General features: G+C 53.2%; 1 protein-coding gene across 3 annotated transcripts in view; it reads left to right on the plus strand.

Moving 5' to 3' along the window:
* ZBTB7C (zinc finger and BTB domain containing 7C) overlaps window positions 1-25,756 on the plus strand; it is a 379,174-nt gene that overhangs the window by 252,093 nt on the left and 101,325 nt on the right. The window contains exon 1 of one of the 3 annotated variants that reach the window (XM_059040953.2): window positions 22,455-22,548. The exons of the other annotated variants lie outside the window; for them this stretch is intronic. The gene's annotated coding sequence lies outside the window, so the exon portion shown is untranslated. Of the gene's footprint in view, window positions 1-22,454; window positions 22,549-25,756 lie in introns of those variants that run through there. 3 annotated transcript variants of the gene reach the window in all.

Consider the following 25,756-nt stretch of genomic DNA (forward strand, 5'->3'; position numbering starts at 1 on the left):
GAGCGCAGCCTCATTCCTGCTCCACTAAAGAGGGCTCCGAGCCAGCTCAGGGAATGGTTGATGGGACTGAGCCCTGCACCTCCAAGGAGGAGTGGCTTCTCCCCCACATTCCTACAGGTCAGAGCAAGTACCGCTTTCAAGAAGGTGGGAGGGTTGCAGCTGCGGAGGCCTAGAAAGCATCTGGCCAACGCTGTTATTTTACAGATGAGGGAACAGCAGTTCCAGTGTCACACAGCCATAGCTGCAGGTAGCAACGATGTTCTGCCACACTGACAGTCTTTTAAAAGGGTGGAGATTGTGCTCAGGCCTCATTTTCCAACGGTCCTTTTCATTCCTCTTTCTCCTGTCAGGGCCTCCCTAGTAAAGCAGATGCTGGCACCCGTCATTCTGGAGCAACTGCATCCCTTATTAAGCCCAGTGGTTGCTCCCTTGATCCTACTGGGAGAGTGCTGGGGGTCCCTGTTCAGAAGCATCCCCCACCAATGCCTGGGATTTCACCCTTAGCAGTTTATGCGTTCTCACTGCTAAGGGCATGTCCCCTCCCACAGCTCTTCCTCCTGACCTTGGGTTTGGCACCGAGCTTTGAACCCCTTGAGTTAGTGGTAATTTTTTTTCCACATAAGTCTTATCTCCCCAGAGCTCCCACATAGCAGAAACTGAGTCTGCCCTTTCCATCCCCATCCTCTTGACTTTCTCCATGCCTCTCATTGAGTGAGAGGCACCTATTTTGCGCTAAGAACTGCCCGAGACACTCTCCCGACATTACCTCATTTATTTCCTGCGCTGACTGCAAAGTGGGCATTACTGTCACTATTTTACTGTTGGGCGACTGTGGTTCAGAAAGGAGAGATAACTTTCTCAAGATCACACAGCTACTAAGTGACAGGGCTGGGATTCAAAGCCACAGTTCACTCCCAAGACTCTTGCACTACACCAAGTGGCTTTCCTTGCCCGTAACAGATGCTTAATAAATCTTTAATGACAGATTCTATTACACTTCATTTTGCTCAACAGCAGATGCCCCCCCGGGGACATAATGATAATTTTCAAATTATTACTTTGTGTTAATATTGATATTATTATTTGTGAAGGAACTATTATGTCCCAGGCACCAAAAGTCACGACACCCATGAGGTGGCTATTATTATTACCTCCACTTTACAAATGCAACAACTGAGGCATAGAGAAGTGACTTGCCTAAGGTCACCCAGAAAATAAGTGAGCTGGGCTTCAGTCTAACCCTAATTTTGAGGCTCAGCCCCTAGCCTCCCCGTTGTAACAAGATCTCAAAGTGAATTGGGGTCTTATGCCTTTGGCTCTCCCTGACCCCAGTTTCAGGTAGAAGGTGCTGCTGGAGGGAGGGTAGGGCTAGTGGTGGTGGCAGAGACGCCTGCAGCTGGCACTGCCCTCCACCCAGCTGATAGCTGCAGCCTGGCTGGCTGCCTGCTTGGCCCACGTTGGGCCCTGGCACCCAGCCTTGCAAGGGGGTGGGCGGGATGGGGCGACGGCTCTGCGTACTACCCTCACGGCCCTCTGGCCCCCTCCCCACCCCACCCCCAGCCCCTCTCTCGGGTCAGTGCAGTTCCCGCCAGGGCGGGCGCCGGCCTCTCCAGCGTTAACCGCGGGCAGGAGAGGCGCCGCGGCCTCCAGGGGAGGAGGGCGGGTGCTGAGGTCGGGCTGGGGCAGGGTGAGAATGCGGAGGAGAGGCCGGGAGAAAGAGGCGGGGGCCGAGGAGAGCGGCGCGGGGAAGACAGGGTAGAGGCGGGGGGGGGGGGGGTTCCGGGGAGGGGAGGGGCCGAGGGAGCCAGCATGCCCCAGAGGAGCGCGAGGACTCGGGCGGGGGCGAGCAGAGGGTGCTGGATCGCGGAGGGGAGGCAGGGGGCGGGCGGCGCGGCGGGGAGGGACGGGGGCGGGGACAAGGCAGGACTTGGGAGGGGGCGCTGGGGGGCGCGGAGAGAGGAGCGCTGGCGGCCGGGGTGGAGCGGCTGTGGTTGCATCACGTTCCTGATTGTTATTTCTCAGGGTTCAGACCAGAGGGGCTGGCGGGGAGGGAGAGGTGGGCGAACCAGTTTGAACCGGCCGGGTAACTCGAGGGGCGTGGGCCCAGGGAACTGGGGTGCTGCCCAGCACCCTCTACCGTAACCACACCGGGGAATTTTTCTGTGAATCCGCACCCCGCATCCCGGCCCCACCCTCTCGCCTGACTCGCCCTCCCTTCCCTCTGCATTCCGTGTTAGCTCCTCCCAGGAATCGGTAAGCCAAAGGGAGGCACCGAGCTCTTGCCCTCAACTCTCCCCTTCCGACCCCTCCTGGAGAATTCAAATCCTGTGCGTGCCCTCTTTGTCTCTTTCCCTGCACCCGCCCCCCACCCCACCCCCCAAACCCCCTTAGGATCCCTTCAGGGCCCCCTTTCTTCCCTAACCTCAGGGGCCCACTGCCCACAGGCTGCCAGGCCCCTGCTGGCAGGGAGGGAAGACCCAGGCCACCTTAGCAGGGTAAAAATCTCACCCGTCTCTGGTGTCTGCATTTTGCACAGAGATTCCTGCAATGGAACACCACCCCTCCACCCCCAAACAGTTGCTCGCAAATGAAGAAATTACAAAAACAAGACACCAGATTGGGGGGAAGGGGATATTTGGGGGACAGGAAGCCTTTCAAGGATACCTCAGATCACAGCAAGAACGGCACCACAATAGTCGCCCTTAGACCCTCCCCTGCCCTGCCCCAGTGTGTCTCTGTGCCCAGTTCTACTTCAAATTCATCCCCAAGGCTACTAGTTTCTATATTTCCAGGTAGCAAACCAGGAATCCTCCCTGTGGCTATGGAGAACTTCGTGGGTTGCTGAGCTTGTGTTTTTTACAAGCTTGGAGCTCTTTGACCAAGACTGCCACTATCTGTACATCAGGGATGTTATCTAATAGGTTAAATAACAAGGATCTTTAACAGAACTGGACCACAGGCATTCTCAGCCCAGTCCTGCGTTTTTATAGATTGAGATCCAGAGAAGGAAGTGACCTTACCTCCTAGCTCCAGACCAGTCTGCTTTCATTTTAGGGTAGCTCTGTGTTGGGGACCTAGCTTAGCACCTTTGTGGCACAGAGTAGTTGATCGGTAAGTATTGGTGAGCTGAATGAGGGACCCCTCAATGAGGAAGCTGGCGAAACACACTTTTGGGAGAAGCGTGAAGACTCCCAGACTCCCATGGGCTTGAGGTTCCAGCTCCTTCTCCCTGAGTATGCTAGTGACATGTTTCTTCAGGGTAGTTGGTCAGTGGTAACCACCATTAGGAGCCTAGCATCGGCTTTGGTCACTTCAAGCTCAGTCATGGTGCGCAAGGGTCTAAGCATGAACCAAACTGACAACTCCAGATCAGAGCAAGTAATGCTGTAACTCTTTTCCATTTGCTGCCCTCAGCCAATATCTGAACAGGTTGCAAAAGACCAAGGCATGTCTGTTCCTCCAGGGGCTCTTGTCATCCGGGGGCCCTGCCAAGCATTGTGTTAGGAGACCACAGCCCACAGATCCAGAACCTCGGGACTGGAGGTCCCTCTTCCCAGCTCTGGAGGCCCCTGTTCCCAGCTCTGGGCTGCCCAGGCTGCCTCTGTGGGATCTGTGCTTCTCCAGGCCTCTGGGGTCCTGCCTGCTGGGCATGGGCTGTGAGTCCTGCCCTGGCACATGGGGCCGGGAAGAACAAAAGCTGGAGAAATTCAAGTTAATTAGACTACTATTATCAGTTTCAATAAAGTATTTGGAGAGGAAATGGGATGAAATGAACAATGACTAGTTTTGGTTATAGTACAAGCTCATGAACTTGGACCTTACTGATTTGGAACTTAGGATAGTTAAGCTTAGCTGTGGTGAAGTTCACCTTTGCACTGTCTGTAAACATAGAGCCCAATGAATAAATTAACAGCGCACACAGCATTTAGAGTAGGAGAGAAGGTGCGTGTGTTTAACTTTCTCGTGATGACAAATTTAGACCAGAAGCAGGTCAGCTCTGTTCACCTTGGTAAGTATTTTCTTTACAAACATTTACTGGTCACCTTCTACACGCCAGACCCTATGATAAATGTTCTAAGAGCGTTAATTTTTTGACTCCTCATGAGAACCCTATGAGGTAGGAAGTATTAGTCTTCGCATTTTACAGACAAGGACACTGAGCCTGGTAATTGGAACACCACCAGGATTCACACCAGGGCAGTCTGGCTCTAAGGTTTGTGCCCTTAACCACCACATGCAGGTATTTTATGTGTTAAGACGTGGGGGATAGGATAGAAAAGAACAACAACAACAAAAAGGATAGGCCATGATCCCTATCCCTTCCAGATGTTTCTGGCACATAGTAGATACTCAATAAGTGAATCAATTCATTAAGCAATGGTGAGGACATGGGTTGAACTCCTTGAGGGCAAAAGGGGCCTTGAATCGCTCTGTCCCACTCCGCCCCGCCCCACCCCACCGAAGTGCTTGTGCAGAACAGTCATGGAATAACCAGTAAAACGCAGGAACGGAGGGTGGGAGAGGTTGGCTAGTTCTGGTCTGGGAGTTTTCAGATGAGAGGACTGGCCCATGAGAGGGGAAGGGATGTGCCCAAGGCTGCAGGGGTTCCTGGTCTGCTGCTTCCTCCCCACAGAATTCTGACAGCAGGTGAGACAAAGGGGCCTGTGCCTGACGCTCTTTACCTTGGCCTCTCCTTGCCATCCTCTGCCTTTGGCGTCTACCCCCCTTCTCTTCCCACCGGGGCAGGGAGAGGGACATGGGGACCCTCACTCCATGTGTTTACTGCATGAATAGACACCCCCCTCCATGCTGCCAAGTCAATAATAACAGCCCGGGGTCTTGCAGAAAGGGGTCCAGGATCCACGAGAAGGCAGAGCCACCAGCGGCTGTTCGAAATTCTGCAGTTCTGGTCCCAGAACGCTTCCTGCAGACTCACGGATGGGAGGGCCGAAAAGGGTCTTCAAGTTCATTATCCCCCTCTGCCTCCCAAGACTCTCATTTTACAAATGAGAACAGTGAGGACCTGGAAGGAAGAAGTACTTGGCCAAGGACACAGAGCCCCGTCGAGGCAGAGCCAGGGCTAGAAGCAGGACGTCTGCTGCCCGGTTCAGACCTGCCCCTCAGTATATGGGCCCGTGGCTTTTGGGAAGCACCATTCAATCCCATGGTGATCCCGTGGCCTGTTAGGGCCACAGTTATGAGAAAACTCGCCAGGACTTGTTTGCCTAACAATTTCACAGCCCTCCCCGAAGGCAAACCTTCCGTCATTTCTGATGGATGCCCTTGGCAGCGACTAAAACAAATCCACCAAAGCAAAGAGAAGGGGAAGAAGGGCCAGAGTGGGGAGGTGGTGTTTGCCCCTGGTGGGAACCTGGGCATACGGAACTTGTCAGCCTGTCAGGCCCAGATACCATCTCGTTCCTGCTTGGTACAGGTTGATTGAGGCTGTGTGTTCCTCCGTGGCAAAGTCCTCGAAGGGAGAGGAAGCAGGACTGTCCCCAGGGCTCTGCAGAAGCTGGCCAGGTGCCTGACCCCCACCTCCCCTCCACTCTAGCCCCTCTCTCCACCCCATGACGCTTGAGTGGGATTAGAATTTCTCCCGCAGGGCGGAGCACACACACTTGGGATCCTGCCATGGGTCTGTTTTGGTTTGGGGGCTACAGAGGTGGGCTTTGAGCTGGCAGTTGATGTGTTTCACATCCTAATGTGGCACTTTATATGTGTCAAGGTCTGTTCTGACTCAGGTAATCCACCCAACAACCTTTACAGATGAGGAAACTGAGGCAGAGAGAGCCTCAAGAACTCACGTAAGGTCACAGAGCAAGAGATGGCAGAGCCAGGATGCAGAGTCTGGATCCAGAGTTCACGCTCCCAGCCGGGATTCCAAGCTGCCTTCCTGCTGGGACAACCAGATTCTTGCCATTTGGACAAGTAATTCAGCCAATCCGGCTTTTCGTTTCCTCATCTATAAAAGGGGGATAATGATATTAAACCCCAAGTTAACCCTTCAGATAGTAACTGGGCTTTACAGACAGGAGGGCAGGTTCTCATGTGACCACGTCCCAGCTGAGGCTGGTTCATCTCACTGCTCACTTGTCCCCCCACAGATCAGTGGGCTCTGGCAGCAGTGACCTTGTGAGACCAATGACTTCCCAAGGAGAATGCTGGACCACCTTTGCCCGTAGTGACCTTCCCATGTGCAATTCCAAACCATATTGTCTATATGTTATTATGGTATTTACATGATTCTTTTGCTATGAATGCCCTTGTTTATTGAAAAGCTGTTCTCAGTGAGTACCCCCAGTTTATTAGCTCAGACAAGAGCCATATAGGGGAAGCCAACTGAGGCCCCCAAAGCTCTGCTTGCTCAGACTCGGTGGCTTCTTTGTCCCCTCCCACTTCTTGGAATTCCAGCATGCCCACTCCTGACCACTAGTTAACTTTTAGCTAAAATTTCTGGCCTGTGTTCAGAAGATGCCTTATTCCATCCACCCCAACACATAAGTCTGGGGAAACACTCTGAATGACAGGCCTGGACAGCGCCTGCCAAACTGCAGCTGGAGAGGCCCCTGAAGGGGCCCACCCTCCCCTGCCCCAACCCTGTTCTCTCTTCTCCATTATCCATCAACAATCCTGCACCAGGAAACAGGAATTTTCTAGGGGGTACTTAAACTTCACGTTAGACTTTTACATTCCCTGCTGCTTCTAGGTATCTTAATTTTTCCCAATCAAAGCAAGGAAAGGGGAAAAGGTATGATGTTGGAAATAGGCTTAATTGGAGCTCAGAAAATGTTATAAGGCTTCTCATCCAGGGTTTGGACAATGCTTGATGTTCTTAAGAATGCATACGGAATTAACTTTGACCAACTATAGCCGCTTAAATCTGGGGGCAACATCAGCCGATGGGCAATGAATAGTGTTTAACTCATTACAAGGAGAGAGCAAGAAGATTAAATGATAAGCCCTTCTGTACACTGTACATTTCAAGTGCTTTCTTTTACGTACAAGATTAAACTTGATTTTCACAAATATCCTACAAGTCAGGATTTGTCCATTTGATAGACTGGAAAACTGATGCCTGGAGAGGGAAATAGCAAGTCCTAGAGAACAAGAAAGCAGAGCCTCATAGGGCTGGCATATTTCCCCCTACTCTTTTTTTTTTTTTGCAGTACGCGGGCCTCTCACCGTTGTGGCCCCTCCCGTTGCGGAGCACAGGCCTCCGGACGCGCAGGCTCAGCGGCCATGGCTCACGGGCCCAGCCTCTCCGCGGCATGTAGGATCGTCCCAGACCGGGGCACGAACCCACGTCCCCTGCATCGGCAGGCGGACTCTCAACCACTGCGCCGCCAGGGAAGCCCTCCCCCTACTCTTGACTGCTGGGCATCTTGGTACCAAATCTAAGGCCATGCCGGGTTATGCACACAGGTCTTGCTAGTGTTCATCTCAAGCCTGGCTCCATGTTGGCTCTTACTTGCCCTGTGCCTCGTTTCTCTTTCTTACTTTTTATGTATGTTTACCTTGCATCGTAGGCATACTTGTAAGCTAGCTCAAATCCTTCAGAACAAGATGGGTTGTAAATGCACACATTCCTACACAGGATGTCGTTGTTAATTATTTCATAAAGTCTCCCATGGAGGACTGCTGATTAGCCAATAGCTTCTTTTGTAACCTTGGACACACCTTATTTCCTTAAGGGTGAAGTGAGGGTGTGGGTCTGTAGGGGCCCTGAGGAGCCTTGCAGCTCTGACAGTCTGCGTATGCTTCTATTTCCAGTCTTGTTAGAGTCACACAGCTCAATTCAAGATAAAGGAAGATCTAAAAATCTGGTTTTTCTAGTATAGCCCTGTTTGCACTAAAGCAGTGGTTCTCAGCCTGGGCGGAGGAGCGAAACCTGGAACCTAGGAGCATCCCCCTCCCCGCACTGAGATGACCACACCATACCAACGTTACAGCATCACAAGAAGGAAATAATTTAACATTTCCAAGAAATGAAGCCCATGTAACATAGTAAAGAATGTTAGAGGCACAGGGAAACCTCATTTTTTTGCCTTCCTCCTCTGTCTGGGACACAACCAAGAATCTGAAAGGAAAGTTAAGACAAAGTCGAACCACCAAAAGAAGTCACAGAATACATTCTCTAATACTCATTCCTTGAGCCCCATGTCACTCAGGGGCCTATTTGCTCTTGTTTTATGCACAATTCGAACATATTTGATTTTCTAGTTTCAAACCCACCTGGAACCAGATAGAGCAAATGAGAATACTGGGTAGAGTCCTGTATCGGCTCTTTCCAGAAGGCAGCACTGGCTGATGACTGGCACTGCCAGGGTGTGGGTTTCTGCCACTTCTGTTATGAAAACTTCTTCCGATTGTTTAAGCAATTCCCATGAAGAGACTAGGACTTGAGCACTTAGCAGTGACAACGTGGCTTGCTTAATCTGAGTACATACACAGATGCCAGCCAGAGGCACCTGCAGGTAAGACTTGAGATGAAGCAGTGAAAAGTCGGGGGAGAGGGGGCAGGGCAAGTGCACCAGGGAAAAATGCTCACTCTAAAATGGCTAGTGAGGGAATCAGGGTGAAAAATCTGCCTTTGTCGTAGGATCCTCAACACAGGGAGGCTTCCTCAACGCGCGTATGTTACTTTCAAGATCAAGAAACACAAAGCTGGGCTTCCCTGGAGGCGCAGTGGTTGAGAGTCCGCCTGCCGATGCAGGGGACGCGGGTTCGTGCTCCGGTCCGGGAAGATCCCACGTGCCGCGGAGCGGCTGGGCCCGTGAGCCGTGGCCGCTGAGCCTGCGCGTCCGGAGCCTGTGCTCCGCAACGGGAGAGGCCACGACAGTGAGAGGCCCGTGTACCACAAAAAAAAAAAAAAGAAACACAAAGTTTTATTCTCTGAAATGAAAGAAAATACCAGGCCCAAGAGGACTGTAGGGGCAGGGGAGTGACACTCTGAGAAGTGGACGGGGTAGATTTTGAAGGCCACCTTGAGAGGAGAGCCTGGCTTCTGGGACACGGTCACCAGCCGCAGCCTCCTGGGGGCCCGCTCTCCCTGGTCAAGCTCAGCTCAAGCCCAGGGAAGAACCCCAGGACTCTGAACATGGCAGAGCCCTGCCCCACCCAGAAGAGAGCGGCCATCTTGCCTGCGGATCCCCAGGCTCACTGGGTCATTGGTGAGGGGGTCCCCTCCCCCAACCAGGGCCTGGGATCCAGCCCCCAGACTGTTTCCTCCTGACTGTTCAGATGGACTCCTAACCCCTGGTCGCGGCTGCTTGTGTCAGCAACACGCCTGCCCTGACCCCTGCTTGCTTACTTGGAACACTGGCTGCAAGCTCTGCCCCGAAGGCCTCTCAGACTCTGTGTCCAGCTTTGGCCTCTGGGCTTGACTTGCACTGTTCTCCCTTCAAGTTTTCCCAGCCATGACCCTGAGCCACAGCTATGACCCTGTCCAGCTCCACCCTCCTAGTTCCATCCTAGGGGCTGGCTGTCCCTCCTGCCTCCTGCATTGCATGCCTCCCAGGCCCTAGGGCTTCCAGAATCAAGATGAAAACCCAAGAGAGGGGAGGAGCTAAAAGAGCCATTGATTTTAATCGAAGAGGCATGCTCCCATCTTCACCTGAACCTCACAAGAACATTTTATGGGGTAGTGAGTTTGGGCCTCAAAGACTATAGCCAAATTCCAAAAAGACACAGGCCATACCTCTGATTGTATCCTGGAGTGAGTGACTCAGTGGGGACTGGTTCACTTACTGTGACCAGTGGCCGCTGCCCCTTTCTGGTGGGGTTTTGAAATCTCAACTCTCAATTTGGGTCGTTCGTAATATCTTGGTGCTGCCTGACACACAGCCTGTGCTACCATCCATGTTCCCTTCCTCCCTTCTTTCCTTCTATCTTCCTTCCTTCCTCTGTCCCTCCATCCCTCCAATCTTCCCTTCTTCCTTTCCTTCTCTCCTTCCTTCCTTCCCTTCTTTCCTTTTGATCTGGGCATTTTTCATGCCCCAACCATCGGGTGGGCCCCAACCAGAAAGCCAGTCCCTGCACCTCTGTGACCCGCATTACCAGCAAGAGACAGAGAATAAGAAAGAGCAGGGGTGCAGTCCAGCCCCCCTCCACTCACTAGCTGACTTCAGGCAGGTAATCTAAACCTCCTGGGACCTCAGTACCCCTATCTGTAAAAGGGAGCCCCTGATACTCATCTTGGAGGCTTGTTGTAAGGATGGAATTAAGAAAATGACTATACAGCCTTTTGTATATTGTCTGACTCAGATGCTCCATACATGGGAGGTATTACTATAACTACTACTCCTATCAATGTTTTGGGTTTTTTTTTTTTTTGCAAGTATTGACAATTCAGCCTGGATAATTTCAAGTATATTCACTAAACTATCCCTTTAAAGGCAAAGAGAACAGTAGAGCCAAGCTGTTCAGGGTCCAGCCCTTTTGCGGAAGATCGAAATGGGGTGGATTACTGACCATGCAACACAACTGCTCTCAGAGGCTGTGTCAAGCCCCAGCTCCATGACCCAGCCCACCTGGCTTCTGGAACCCACTGTTCCACTTGCCACTGTTTGCTTTGGGGCCGGTGACTACACATCCCTGGGCCTCCATTTCCTCTCTTGTAAAATAGGATGTATAGTGCTGCCCAAACCACCAGGGCTAAACAAGATAATACTTGTAAAGCACTTAGCACAGTGCCTGACATGCACTAAGTGCTCGAGAAGGGCTCACTGTGTTTGCTTTCAAGTGCGTCCCATTTATGCACGAGATGGCTCTGGAAAAGTTGTGAAACCAAGTCCCATTTTCCCACTAACTGACTTTGTCACTTCACGAAGGCTTTATCTTTGCCTCTGATCATCCTTTGAGGGCAGTGATCTGAGCACCTCGGCACCAGGTTTTCCAGCACCTCCCAGCTCCTCCAGCTCCCTGTCATGCGGGGCAAAGAAGAAAACTTAGGTGGCACAAATAATAACTCTTTACTGTAACTATTTGCAAAATGTAGATCTGTTCTATCTACCAATTAATTGTCTGTCAATCATCTATCATTAGCAGTCATCTATCAATTATCTATCCTCTATCTATCACCTACCTATATATCTATCTATCTACCATCTACCTATCTGAGAAGGACCATCTGAAATTATTTCCTCTCTTTTTACCATGGGTAAAAAATATATATAACTCATACAACCAAGTTTATATTTCTAGTTGACTTTTAATTTAATTAAATTTTAAATTTAATTAAACCTTTTGTTTTAATTTTGTTTTGAACTGTGGAAGGGGAGTGCAGTCAGAAACCTTTTTGAAAATCAAATCTGATGGACACACGGGGCTATCACTCCAGAAAAATGAACATGCTCACATACTCATGCAATTTTACATATGGTCTAGCTGGGGGTTCAAGGACCTTCTGAAGCCCACTGAGACACCCTGTTAAGGGCCCTGTCAGAGCCCAGCTTTCCTATGGAAACAACCCCTGTCCCCGTAGCAGCAGATGGCTGGCTAGACATGTGCTCAAGGCCCCCCCACACTTGAACTCCCTAGTCTGGCACGCCAGGCCCCGACTGTCTTCCCACTGTATCTTTCTTCTTGTGGCACCCACTGCTCTGGTCAGTCAGGCTGGCCTTTGTCCCTCCCCTTGGGTGTCACCTCGCCTTTGTTCCACTGCTTCCCCACCCACTTATCTACATCTAACCCGCAGTTCAGGTATGTAATGACCTCCTCTGAGTGATCAGAAGAGGGTTCACGGAGGGAGGGGAGCTTAAGCAGAGGTGAGGCCCCAGTTTTAGAGGCAGGAAAACAATGAAAAGCACTGAAACATGAGCTCCTTGTGCAGCTGAAGTCAGAGCTGGTAGGAGTGGGGCAGAGAGGGAGTGATGTGCCAGCCTTGATGTTTCCTCCCTGCCTGGTTGGAGACTGAGAAAGTCAGCAGCAGCAGCAAAACACCCTGGTGTGTGAACAAGACATCCTTGGGTTCTTGTCCCAGTTCTGGCATTTACTAAGAGTAACTTCGGACAGGCCACAGGTCACTTTGACAGTCCAGCCTCAGTTCCTTATCTTTAAAGTGAAACGGTGGAAATGCTGGCAGCCCTGTGGTGAAAGTGACACTCTTGAACATTGCAGGGTCAGCCCAAATGTGCAAGTTTTCAGAAAATGCAATTTAGCTTTATATGTTAAGATCCATGAAATTGTTCATATCCTTTTCACCCTTTTTCTGAGAATCTAATCTAAAGCAGTAATCCCAAATATGGGGAAAGACTCATAACGATGTTCATCCTAATATTATCTGTAATATGGAAAAGCCCCAAGTGTCCAAGAGTAGGGAGTGGTTACATGTTTAATGGTGTGTCTGCTTGCTGGAGCTCTGTACAGCTATTAAAAATGGTCAATGTAGGGCTTCCCTGGTGGCGCAGTGGTTGAGAGTCCACCTGCCGATGCAGGGGACACGGGTTCGTGCCCCGGTCCGGAAAGGTCCCACATGCCGCGGAGCGGCTGGGTCCGTGAGCCATGGCCGCTGGGCCTGCGCGTCCGGAGCCTGTGCTCCGCCATGGGAGAGGCCACAACGGTGAGAGGCCCGCGTACCGCAAAAAAAAAAAAAAAAAAAAAAAAAAAGGTCAATGTAGAGAACATGCCTAAGGTGCTATCCCTGTCCCCACCCTCCACCCTCAACACACCTGAAGGACCTAGGTCAGTGACAGTGGCTTTGCACAGCACTGACTCTCAACCAGGGGCCACTCATCAGCAAGGCCAAACCAACCAGTTACCAGTCACCACTGCTTCTGCCACATCAAGATGCATCCCCTAGGGTCTGTGAAAATGGAGGCTTGGGGTTCAGATTCTGATTCAGTGGGCCTGAGGAGGGGCCCAGGAATCTGCACTGCAGCTATCTGTCGAGGGAGTCTAGCGGAGGGTTAGGATCCATATTCTGAGGAATATCACCACGTTCCAACCACTGCAGCCCATAATACTCCCGTACAGCACACAGTGCGGGCTGTTATACCTTCCTCTTCTTTAAGGAAATGTAAAGGCTTGACCAAGGACTTGATTTGTCCTAGAGCTCACTGCTGATGGGCGGATGGCCTTGAGATGCCCCAGACAGCATGGACGGCCTCAGATAAGGGCTGATGCTTAATGCTTTCCCCCTGTTATGATCAACAGGTCCTACCTTCTGTCTCACTCTGGTTTCTCCCACTCCATTCAAAGTCCAAAAATACTCTGAACTACCTTATGCCATTTTTCAGGATTAAAAGTGGCTTTTAAAGGTGGTCATTGTGACCTAGGTTCAAATCCTGGCTCTGAGCTGCCATTATGTAAAAGGGGAATAATAATGTATAGACTTCATAGAATTGTTGTTGAGGATTAAAAGAAGTAATGCCTGCAAAACTCTTAGCACAGTGCTTGCAGCTATTATGATTATGATTGTTTTCCTGTCCTTGGGGGTTAACAGTGAGTCTTTTCTTTGATGTGGTCCTTGTAGGAGGCCAAGGCCCTTGTTTTCATCTCCATCATGACCATTCAGTTCTGCCTTATTCCCCCGTTCATCCTACAAGCCTACCCTTGACCTTAATGAAAACGTCAGCTTTAATGGAGTGAAGGTCACCGGGCTGACTTTCCAGCTTGGCTGGCTTGTCTGGCCCTCGGGAAGGGTTGTGGGCTGTCCTAGCCATTCTCAGCACCCCTGCCCCCCACCCTGGCAGGCAATGGCACATTGACCAGCACGAGGGAAGGGGTGAGGCCAACCTCTGCCTGAGCACCCTGGGACCAGTTAGGGCAGACCCTTTCCTAGAGGGTGTTGTGGAGCCCTGTTCACTGCTTCATCCAGCAGAGAAGGGGCTGGTGTGTCCCTCTTCCCCAGCACGTAGTCGGACACCCAGCTCAGCTGCCAGCCCCTCTAGTCACCGACCTCCTCACACAGTACACCCACACGAGCACACCTGCGCACACACAGCCCTGCCTTACCTTCCCCATTCCTGCCACCACCCTTCCTCCTCCTGGGCAAACACCAGCTAAGGGGTAAGTGGGCACCCAGGTTATGCCCAACGGTTGGGTAAGGGGGCCTCACACATTTGCAGGGACCCATGATGGACAGGCCAACTTTCAGCATATTTACCAAAGGGAACTTGGGTCAAGGCCAGAGTTTGCAGCTGGTGTAGCCTGGACCTCAGCTCCCAGGCTTCCTAGACCCACAGGGTCCAGTCTTGCAAATGTCATTGAATATTAGGTAAGTTAGTTGTTTGTCTAGGTTGAGGTTCTTAGTTCTTTTTTTTTTTCTTTCTTCTCATTCTTCCTTCTCTTTCTTTTTTTAGGGTTTGTGTTTTTGTTTTTGCTTTTTTTTTTTTTTTAGTGCATAGACATCCCCTTTTAAAAAAAAAGGTATCTCATCTCTAGAAGCATGGAGTTAAGTCCTCTCCTTGCTTTGCTGGTAAGCTTAGGGGACTGTGTTGGGGAAGACGGACAGCGCTGGGAGCACTGGGCAAGGAGATAGGCGGCTGGGGCTCCAGGCAGTGGCTTCACACTGCACCCAGGGTGACCTTGGGCATGTCACCTCCCCACCCCTGAGCCCATTTCCTCACTCTCTGAGAGCTCTAAATCCTGCTCTCCCAGTCCCTCGGAGTGGGGATCAAATGAGGTGAAAGGCTGCAGGAGACCACAAAGCTGTGGTTTCCCCTAGGAAAAGAGCAAGGGACAAAGACTTGGCCTCACCCAGCCGACTTCATGGTAGATGGTTCCTTGTCTTTCCCTACTGGAAGGTCAGCTCCATGAGGACAGAGACATGACATGTCCACGTGTTCACTTTATAGCCGAAGCCTAAGTAGAAAGGCAGTCAGTATATACCTGTGAAAGGAAGGGAGGGAGGGAGGGGGAGGGAGGGAGGAAGTGAGGAGGGAGGCCGCCTCCCTGGCTGGTAGAGCGTGGCCCCCTTTCCCTCCACTGCCCCCATTGGCCACATTTTGGCCAAGCCCTCCTCCCCTAGACGCCCAGCTTGCTCTGGTGGTGACAGGCCCAGTCACCCAGAGCTCCAGCCGCTCTGCGGAAGCTCGTGGCCCCCTCCCCTCCTCCCGAGCGTGCCACCGATACAATCTGGGAGGAGGGCGAGGCCCTGGCAGCCCTCGACTCTCAGGCTGTGAGCTCACTCGCCCCGTCTGTTGTGTGCCCAGCCAGGCAGGGTGCTTCCCCCTCACTTCCCCAGATGGAAGAATTGCGGCGCCCTGGCACCCTGTTCCCAGCCTGTACCTCCTCTCAGAGGCTCCCACCCGAGGTCAGGACAAGCTCCGGCTGGTCTCCCAGCGCACCTGAGAAGTGGAGGGAGGGCTCCGAGTGTCTGGGCCTCCCCCCCTGGGCCTCGCCTTCTTCTCCAGCTCCCACTGGACTGGGAAGCCAAAGGCCAGCCAGCCACAGGACTCGGCTCCCCTGGATCACCTCTGTGTACCTGAAGAAGTCGGGGAGTTAGGTCAAGGAGTCTGGTCAGTGGGGTCTGGAGGATGGGTCTGCCGCCCTACGACCCAGTGGCAGAAATGTGTGTAGCGTGGGCAACCAGCAGATTTAGATAAACTTTATGACGGTATAAGCTTAGGTTAGATTCTGTCGTCACTCCTTCTCTGTTCTTGATGCGAAACAGTGATGAATTGTTATCTCACATTGGCATTTTAATACATTTCAGTAAAATCTGATCTGAGGACCAAAGTGATAGAATCGCGTGATTACAGGGACATCCATGCGGTAATAGTACAAACCGGGGACTTCAGAATAGTGAGGACTCGGTCTGTCATCAGACAGGAAGCTGGGCCGTGATGCGAGGGGCCGGGTGCCCCCGAAGTGCCACCTTCGTGCTCCAGCCAGATGAGTTTTTCTCAAATTTTAATTAAATGTTTTTTGAGCACCTAAGAAGTGCAAAGCGGGACGTCAGGTGAAGCTTGCATTTAATGGGGGGGGGGTGAACTGTAGGCTCCAGTGAGACAGAGAGATGTCGGCTGGGGGGAGGGGGGAGCACTGAGGCAAGACTAGGGGCCCTGCATGGCTGTCATGTTGCCTAACATGGTGGGATCACGGGTCACCTTCTCGCCTCAGTCTCACAAATTTTCTCTATTATGGAAGAATTTCAAATGTTTTTTCAGCTAGATCAATACTCTCTTTAAAATTACATATTCGTATATATAAGTTTTTTTTTAACATCTTTATTTGAGTATAACTGTTTTACAATAGTGTGTTAGTTTCTCCTTTACAACAAAGTGAATCAGTTATACATATACATATGTTCCCATAACTCTTCCCTCTTGTGTCACCCTCCCTCCCACCCTCCCTATCCCACCCCTCTAGGTGGTCACAAAGCACAGAGGTGATCTCCCTGTGCTATGCAGCTGCTTCCCACTAGCTATCTAAGTTACATTTGGTAGTGTGTATATGTCCCTGCCACTCTCTCACATCGATAAGTTTTTAAAAGACTGTTAATCTCACGAGAGTTTTGCATCACCGATTTCAGACATCTCTATTCTGCCACACACTCGCTTTTTAATCTAAGCCTCAGTTTCCTCATCTGCAAAGTGGGACTCAGGGTTGTGGTGGGACTGAGCGTGATGGGTTTAGAAGCCACTGAGAACTCAAAGCACCGCACGCACAGACCTCATCGGAGGTCGGGCCCTCAGACCTGTCGCGTCGGGGGAGCATGGCTGTTGGGTGGAAATCCCCAGATAAAATCAGCCCTGGCTGGGTCTCCTGCTTGCTCTCTCGGAGGTCACAACTGCTGCTCTGGACCAACCTGTTTCCATGCTTGCATGGCAGCATGTGCAGGGGGTGGAGGGGGTCACAGCTGTGAGAATGCCCTCAGTCCGTCCTCACAAAGCCGATTCTCATAAACAGATCAGCAGGGCTGACGACAGAAGCAAAACCTTCTCGAAGCCCTTTCAAGTGCATTAGGGCCAGGACTGTCTTCTTGTTTGTTTATTGGCACTAGCCTGGCTGCAGGGCGTCCACCCGGTCGGGCTCCTGGTCATCAGCTCATCCATGGTCCCCCTTTCCTGAGGATGAGGATGAGAATGTGGGAGGGCGTGTGACGTCCCCAGGGGCACACAGCCTGCCAGTGGCCAAGCCAGGACTAAATCCAGTCCTGCTGGATCTAGGCTTTTCTCTACAGACATTTTTTTCCCCCACATATTTGCCAGGAGGCTACTGAGTACCAGGTACACACAGTGAAAAAGACACACAGGGTCCCCGGCCCACAGGCAGCCTCTGTTCTGGTGGGAGGGACAGTCGAAGCATAATTAATTGTAAACATGCTGTTAAATAAAAGTAAGCGAGCTGCATGAGTGCTTCAATCAAGGGTCAGAAATAGATAATGGGGGGGGCGGGTTTTCTATCCGTGGTGGTCAAGGAAGCCCCCTCTGAGGAGGTGACGCTTCTTCAAGACCTTAGGTAAGCAGAGGGAGGGCATGTCAGGCCAAGGAAGGTCCCACAACAGGAAGGCAAAGGAACTCGGTGTGTCTGCTGGTGACTGGAGGATGGGGGCGGGAGGCAGGGGTGAGTCTGGGGAGAGAAGCAGGGATTCTCCGTGCCTCGTGGGCCACAGTGAACAGTTTGGACTGCATTTTAAGTGCCCTGCGACATGGCCAGATGCACGTTTGAGGATTACCGGGGCAGCGTGTGGCACTGGGTGGAAGGAGCAGGACAGGAGTGGGAGCAGGGGGGCCAGTAGGGGGTCCCGCCCAAGTCAAGGGGAGAGGGTTGGTGGCTAGGGCAGTGGTGGAGGACGCAGGTAGAGGGCAGACTGGGGTTCTACCTTGGAGATTGGAGTCTTGCAAGTGGTGATTTGGCTGGGGCGGGGGGAGGGGCGGGAAGGAGAGGAAGGCAGCAAGGGCGACTCTGAGTTTCCAGCCTGAGTAACACTCAACCTCAGTGCCATGTGTGTCCTCTAGGGAAGACTTGCTCTAGCGCTTTTTCACAGTCTAACCTCCATCTCAGCCTCCTCCTGCCTAATAACAGCCTCTCAGTTCAGTAAGAGTCATTGCTCTGCCTGCTCAGCAGGTGGGGAAACTGAGGCACACACTAGCAAAGCAAACTGCTTCTTAGGGAACCAGTTGTAGGAACTAGACAAAGTGCCAGAGCCCAACCCTGGGGTCAGCCTCTGGGCAGCAGAGTCCAAAGATCCAGGCGTCGTGTCCAGTGGTTGTGATTTATCAAGCTGTGTGACCTTGAACAAGTGCTATGACCTCTCTGGGCCCCAGTTTCCTCATTAGTAAAATGGAGAAAATAAAAGGACCTACCTCATCGTGTGGTTGAAGGGTTAAACGAGGGGTAGATTCTCAATAGATGGGAGTGATTACTATTTTCGGATTGCACGGGCCTTTGTCCACCTCGCTATACACATTGTGTATGTGTGCCTGCTTGTACAGAAGCTGTCTTCGTGCCTGTGTCACAGCTGATGACCAGACACCACTAAAATTTCAAGTTGACGGTAGCGGATCTGCTTCCTGTGCTTCTGTCTAGCCTTCGGAGCCACTGCTTGGTGGTTGGAGCAGGAGATTTCATGCTCCCTGGAACAAGGGTGCGTGGTGGTTTGAAGGCAGATGTGGAAGGCCAGGCATCTGTAAGCCAGCCTGTTTCCAAGTGCTCTGACCGACCTGACCCAGGAAGGGGGTGGGGTGGGAAGGAGGGGGAGGGGAGGAGGGGGAGTAAGGGGGAGGGGGCCAGAGAGGGCCTAGGAGGGAACCACCTCCCCAAAGGAAATGCACAGTAACAGATCTAGAGTCTGGCCCACCCTGAGTCCCTTCTGTGTGGCTTTGGGAGCCTCTCCCGCCCCCGCTCTCCCCACCCCACCCTCCAAGACTCCTTTATGTTCCTGTTCCCAGAAGGCAGCTGGCATGGGGGCTGAGAACAGGGAGGCGAGGCTGGAGGGGCAGAGGGGCAGGGCTCCCCACTTTTTGCCCAGAGCCCTTCCGAAGGGTGTGTCCCAACAGGGCATGCATACACAGTGATTAAGGAGGAGGGAGGAATGACATCCACTGTCCACTGCGGTACCCAGCTGGTGGGCTGGACCATGGCCAACTTTCCCCCTAGGCTCTTGGCTGCAGTATCCTCAGCCCTGGCACCACCCACTGGCCTGCTCAGACGCTCCTTCAGGTCCAGGGGCTGGAACCCTGCTAGGAGGAACCGCCTAGGGGCAGGCTGGGCTGGGCATGCAACTCTCCCCCACCCCTCCCTGCAGCCTCCTCCTCCACTGCCTCTGCCCACATCCAGCTCCAGCTGGGTTTGAAAGAGGTGCTCCGATCCTCCCTCCCTCCAAAACAGGCCCTGCCCTGTACTCTCTCCTTTCAGCTGGAAGCGGTATCCATAAACGGATTCTCTTGTAGACCCCAACCTGATGCTTTATCCACGGGGAGAACCCTCTAAACCAGGCCAGCTGCCCCCTCGCCCAGCCTTCACTCCCCGCACCTGACATGCCCTCCTGCTCACAGCAGCACAGACTTCCAGGTCTGCCTGGACCCCTTCCTGGAGCCCTCTCCAGATGAGACCTATCCTCATGACTGCCCTTGGTTCCTTGTCTGCTCTGCAGAATCAGTGCCCTGTTCCTTAAAGAACCCTGGATAGTGCTCTATGTACCCCGCCCCACGCTGACTGGTCCCCTGTGCTTTATCTCCCCACAAGACGTGAGGCTCCAAGGGGAGGGCGGCACCCCGCTGCACCCACCCCACCCCACCTCCACCCAGGCCGCTGTGGCAAACCTCAACTTCTGGGTACACAGCAAACACTTCTGGATTGATACTGATCCCATCCAGGTCATGCGCTGGCACCCTTACCTACTGGTTCTAGGAGTGGAGTGTGGAGTTATGCTTGAGTGGATATTTAATTAGTGCCTTTGTGGACACAGGGATTTAACTTTTCATTCTTTGGCTTGTGTGTTCCGGGAGTACATGGTTTTTGATAAAAAGCTATATGGAGTCATCCAATCTTGGAAGCTGTCCACCAACCCTGATTAAGCACCTTCCCTTCTGACCTTCAGTGCCTGATTCCCTGATTTAGCACCCCCTCCCCTTCCCTCCCATCCCCTCCCCTCCCCATCCTCCCCTCCCTTCCCCTCCCCACCCTCCCCTCCCTCCCCTCCCCACCCTCCCTCCCCACCTTCCCCTCCCTCCCCTCCCCACCCTCCCTCCCCACCCTCCCCTCCCTCCCCTCCCCACCCTCCCCTCCCTCCCCACCCTCCCCTCCCCTCCCCACCCCTCCCTACCACTCCCCTCCCCTCCACACCCCTCCCTACCCCTCCACTCCCCTCCCTTCCCCACCCTCTCCTCCCCTCCCCTCCTCTCCCCACCCCTCCCTTCCCCACCGTCTCCTCCCCTCCCCTCCTCTCCCCACCCCTCCCCTTCCCTCTCATCCCCTCCCCTCCCCACCCTCCCCTCCCCACCACTCCCCTCCCCTCCCCACCCTTCCCCTCCCCTTCCCTCCCCTCCCTACCCCTCCCCTCCCCACCTCTCCCCTCCTCTCCCCTTCCCTCCCCTCCCTCCCCTTCCTTCCCCTCCCCTCCCCTCCCCTCCCCTCCCCTCCTTAGCTCCGAGCCTCTCCACCCCCACCATAACAAGAAGGTCTGACAAACTCCTTCCAACCCCTTGTGGAGACTCTAGCCCCTGACCCATGGGTATTTTTCAGTTTTAGAACTGCAGAAGGAGACCCTCCCCTGCCTTCCTGAAGCAAATTTGCCTGCCTGACACAGGCTCTGTGCAGGGCATGCCCCACAAAGGAATGAATCATTAACACTGGGATTTCAGGCAGGGGGCACCTGTTGGAAGAGATAAATTTAAGTCTGAACCATCTTCCTGGGGTTCTGCAAACCTCAGCCCCATCCTGGGCCTTCATAGACCGATGGGACTTTGAGATTTACCTTTGGCTTTGGGATGCTCTAATGTTTGTGGCCTGCCGGTGACGAGTGGCAGAGGCCATGGAGGGCCAGGTCTCTCACTGGTCTCATTTGTTTTGTGCTGAGTCTCCATCACACACCAGGCAGCTGGTCTCCAGGGAGGAAGGACCCTCCCTCCCTGGCTCCTCCCCCATTTCTGAGAACCGCCAGTCTAGGTACCCAGGAGTTAGTGAAGGTTCCCCCCAGGTGAAGGGCAGCTCTGGGGAAGAGGGCTGACAGCAGGAGGAGCTTCCGAGCTGGCAGTTTCAAAAAGGGCATGGTATGTGGGTTCAAGGAACAGCTTGGGCATGGGTGCTCCGCCACACCTCTGGGACTGGTGGCTGGCCCACCCCAAACGTGGACTGTTGGGTCTCTGGTTGGCATTTCTTTTTTTTTTTTTTTTTTTTTTTTTTTTCGGTATGCGGGCCTCTCACTGTTGTGGCCTCTCCCGTTGCGGAGCACAGGCTCCGGACGCACAGGCTCAGCGGCCATGACTCACGGGCTTAGTTGCTCCGCGGCATGTGGGATCTTCCCGGACCAGGGCACGAACCCGTGTCTCCTGCATTGGCAGGCGGATTCTCAACCACTGCGCCACCAGGGAAGCCCGGCATTTCTTTTTTTTTTCTTTTTTCTTTTTGCGATACACGGACCTCTCACTGTCGTGGCCTCTCCCGTTGCGGAGCACAGGCTCCAGACGCGCAGTCTCAGCGGCCATGGCTCAGGGGCCCAGCCGCTCCGCGGCGGCACGTGGGATCCTCCCGGACCGGGGCACGAACCCGCGTCCCCTGCATCGGCAGGCGGACTCTCAACCACTGCGCCACCGGGGAAGCCCTGGTTGGCATTTCTGATTCAGTCTTAGAACGGTGACAAAGCCAGGGAGAGCCTGGTGATACTGTGTTGGAAGCTGGGGAGAATAGGGCAGTAGGTGCTCCCACCTCAGGCTTCAGGACTCCCTCCGGGCCAAGTTCCCTGGGCAACGGTGTGGAGGGAGCCCCGGTTCTGTGCTTACTTCCTGCACTTCCCTACTTTTCCTTTGACACTTGAATGCTTGCTTTGCAGTGTTTTATTTGATAAGTTACACTCACGACACTTTAAAGAGAAAACATATAATTCTAGTAATTTTATTGGGCTCAGGTTTCAGGCAAATGGAAATAAAATTGCCTCTAAAAGTAAAAGACATGCAGAACTGGAGAAAAAACAGTAACAATGAAAAGCCATCCCTGATTTGGGATAAATGGTAAGGCATTTTGTGAAATGTTAGAGAAAAAATAAACAAACGGAGAGATCCAGGAGAAAAAAGTGAGGGGAAAGCTCCTCCACTACCCTTGCTTTCATTTCTGCTTTACCTTTACAAAGGGGCTTACTTTTCGTATTAGAAAGTGAGCCGTAAAGCACGACTAGTGAAATTGGTCCTTGTCCCGCGCTGAAAAGTACAGGTGGACAAAAAGGGGCTGCCTGCCAAATACTTCTGGTTGGAGGGAGGGGTGGGAGTGCTCTCTCAAAACCACTCCTGGAATGGCTTAACTCGCCCAGCACGAATCAATGACAACCTCCCGCCGGCTGCGGCAGGCTCCCCTGAGCAGCGCTGCCGCGTGGATTCCCAGCCCGGGACCCTGGCGGCGCTCAGGACACGACCCGGGCACGAGCGGCGTCCCCGGGGCGGCCAGGTGGGTCTGCGGCGGCCTCGGCCGGGGCGGGCTGGGATGGGCTCGGGGCTCCGGGCAGGCGGCCGTGGAGGCGGGGGGGGGTGGGGAGGAGGCGCCTCGGGCGCCCGGCGGCTGCATCCCCTCTCCGGGAACTGCGGGGACGCCTGGCCCGGGTGGCGGCTCGGACTGGCCCTCGCCGGGCGTGAGTGGCGGCGTCCGCGAGGAATTTCAAAGCCGCGCCTGGTCTGGGAAAGAGCGTGCTGGGGAAAGCGGGGCTAGGGCCCCCGCGGTAATGCAGGGGCGCGCGGCCGCCTACCTCCCAGCGAAGCGCAGGAAAGAATCGGGGACTCGGAATACAGCAACTCTGCTCGCGTTCTCAGCGCCCGCGGCCCTCGCGGCAGGTTTTGGGGTGGCAGAAACGGGACAACGGAGAGTGCGAGGGGCACTCTGGAAGGTAGTGGTCGATAGACATTGTTAGTTTCAAGACCCTCTCCCCCAAAAAAGCTTGGTCCCCCGTATGTCAGATGCAAAACTTGGGGAGGGGGGCGCAGGGAGAAAGCCAAGGCAACTGCTGGCAAAAGTCAGGACGAGGGCAGGAATGAAAGGGGGATTGGCACAAGTAGCTGGTCGAGCCGGAGGGAATCCCGTCGCCGTCCCGGGCTGAATCGCCAGCAGAACCGGGTGGGTGGGGACCCTTCCCTGTGCCCTGAACCTGGGCGTGGGTGGGCGGTGGAGCCAAGCCCGGGTCCCGGAGCTCCAGAGGCGGCCGGGTCCGGGTGGGACGGGCCGGCTCCGCGCGCCCCAACCCGCGTCACCCTCGCGACCAACGGGTTCCCTGCAGCAGGGTTCCCGCAGCGGCCGCGGGCTGGCCTGGGAGGGACTCTGGAAAGAGCCTGCACACACACATCCCCCCCCACACACATCCCGGCGCTGAGAGTCGAGCGGGTGCAGTTTTCTTCGTGTCTGTGGTCAGGGCTCCGTGGGTCGTCGGGTTTGGTCGTGCTGGTTTCTGGCTTCTGCTGTCCCGGCTGTGGACGGTGGGCCAGGGACGGCTGCCCTTTTTCTTTTAACCCCTGGTACTGGGCTCTGCACAGGAGGCAGCCTCATTCCCGCGATTCATTGGGCAACGGGTGGCGTACCCCTTCCAATCCTTCCAAATGCAGGAATATGAACAAGTAAAGGAAGTGGCTGAAACAATCAAGCAGTTTTCTCCAGAGTCATAGAAGTTTTTATGGAAGGGGCGGGAGAGGAAGGGCAAAGGTCCTGCCAGGTTCAAGTTTCAGCTCCACTCCGTCACCCAGTCAACTCCTAGGAATTAAAAGGGTTCAGGGACCTCCTCTGGATAGATCTGCAGATCTCTTCTAACAAGTCAAAAGAGACACAAGCTACACACTGGGCCCTTCCTTGAATCAGCTTTTCCTTGAGAGACAACTGGGAGAGCCATTCTGGGATCTGAGAAGAGGCACTCTGGCAGCCCAAGAGGTCTACAAAGGCTCAAAATAAGAGGAGGCTTTGGGGCAGGACCCTGAGGGAGGAAGCCCAAAAGAGCAAAGGCCTGGAGGTCATAGAACTCGAGGCTTATCCTGCCATGTCAGCTGTGGGAGATAAGCCAAAGAGGGTACGGGCAGGGAAGAGAGGGATGGGACATTCAGAGACCATCTACCAAGTGCCAGGTACTGTGCTTGGCATACTTTATCTCCTCCAGCCCACACAACCCATCAGATATGAATCATTAGCTCCACTTTGCAGATGAGGAAACTGAAGCTCAAAGGGGTTAAGTAAGCTGCCCAGCGACTTAGTGACAGAACCAGGAATCCAAGCTACCCATTATAACACCCATCTTTTAGAATGTTTCATTTTAGTTGAGGAGACAGGACTCCATCACTCTGGTATAATTATTGTACAAAATAGTATGTGTTACATCCAATGTTAACCTTCTTGAACCTGAGTTTCTTTCCATTCAATCAGTCAATCATTTATTCGACAACTGTTATATTGTCTAATGTGTGATTCCAAGCACCATACTAAGTGTTGGCATACATTAGTAAGTGAAATCTGACCCGGTCCCTGGCCTCTGTCAATGGCAATAGTAATTGTAACAGTACATCCTTCAGTGAGTATTGAGCGAATGAAATGAGACGGTATGTGGGAAGGTGCTACAGAAGCATGGCCGTGAAGAAGAGGCAGCAGGGGGGCTGGGAGAAGACTAGGGGTGGCAGTTGGAATGGTGAGTGTCCCCATGCTGCAGTCATGAGGACTGGCCCCTGGGGTGCACACAGTGCCTAGGAAGCTGTTTGAGTCCCTGCTGTTCAGGTTATTGGTTTACAGTCGTGGGTTCTAAGATGAGCCTTTAGTTTTGAGCATCGAAACTGGAGAGGACAAGACCCCATGCAGCCTCTAGGAAGACTGGTGCCTCTCTGCAGCAGGGCCAGCCAGGCTGAGAGCTGCCCCAAGATCATCACTCCCGGGCCCCACCCTCGTTCCTCAGCGGCCGCAATGGCACCTTCCATACTCTCAGGGCTGGAGCTGCAGCTCCAAACCCCTCATCCTACCATTGGGGAAGCTGGTCCGTGTTCACAGGACTTGGTAGTGAAGCCAGCACTAGAACCCGGGTCTCTTGAGTGTCCATAGCTCTCAGAGCAGCTCACGCCCTCCTGTCAGGATGTTTCAGGACTCAGCTGAAAAGACGGTGCTCCATCCGCTACATCTCCACTTACAGTGCCATTTCCCGATGCTCCTGTCCATCTGAGCTTTAGCTGAACAGACATATCTGTCCTAATAAAACGGTGTCAGATGAATCTTTGACACAGAGCGGCCATAAATATTTCAGGACATTTGGCCTGTTAACTCTCCTTCCATCTTGAATGGTATAATAGGTGTAAGATAACTGCCTCTAAAATTAACTCTCACTCTTGTGAGGAAGGTGAACTGATAAATCTTACCTTGAAGCTAAGCCCATCTGAGGGGATGTTCTGAGGGCTTACTTCTTCAGAACTGACACCAACTCTTCTGGGGAGGACGATTTTCCTCTTCTTTTCTTCTTTGTTTCTTTTCTTTTCTTTTCTTTTTTTTAATCTCTTGGGTTTGAGGTCACAAGATCACGTTGTATTCCATTTTGATGTCCTGGTGACAGAATAAAGGCATTTTTCTCCTAATATTGAGATGATCAGCCTGATCAGAGGGGTGAGCCCCCCGCCTGGCTGCCCCATGTTTACAGCGATTGCACAGG

This window comes from Kogia breviceps, chromosome 15 (genome assembly GCF_026419965.1).
Source record: "Kogia breviceps isolate mKogBre1 chromosome 15, mKogBre1 haplotype 1, whole genome shotgun sequence".
In the NCBI taxonomy this organism is placed as follows: domain Eukaryota; kingdom Metazoa; phylum Chordata; class Mammalia; order Artiodactyla; family Physeteridae; genus Kogia; species Kogia breviceps.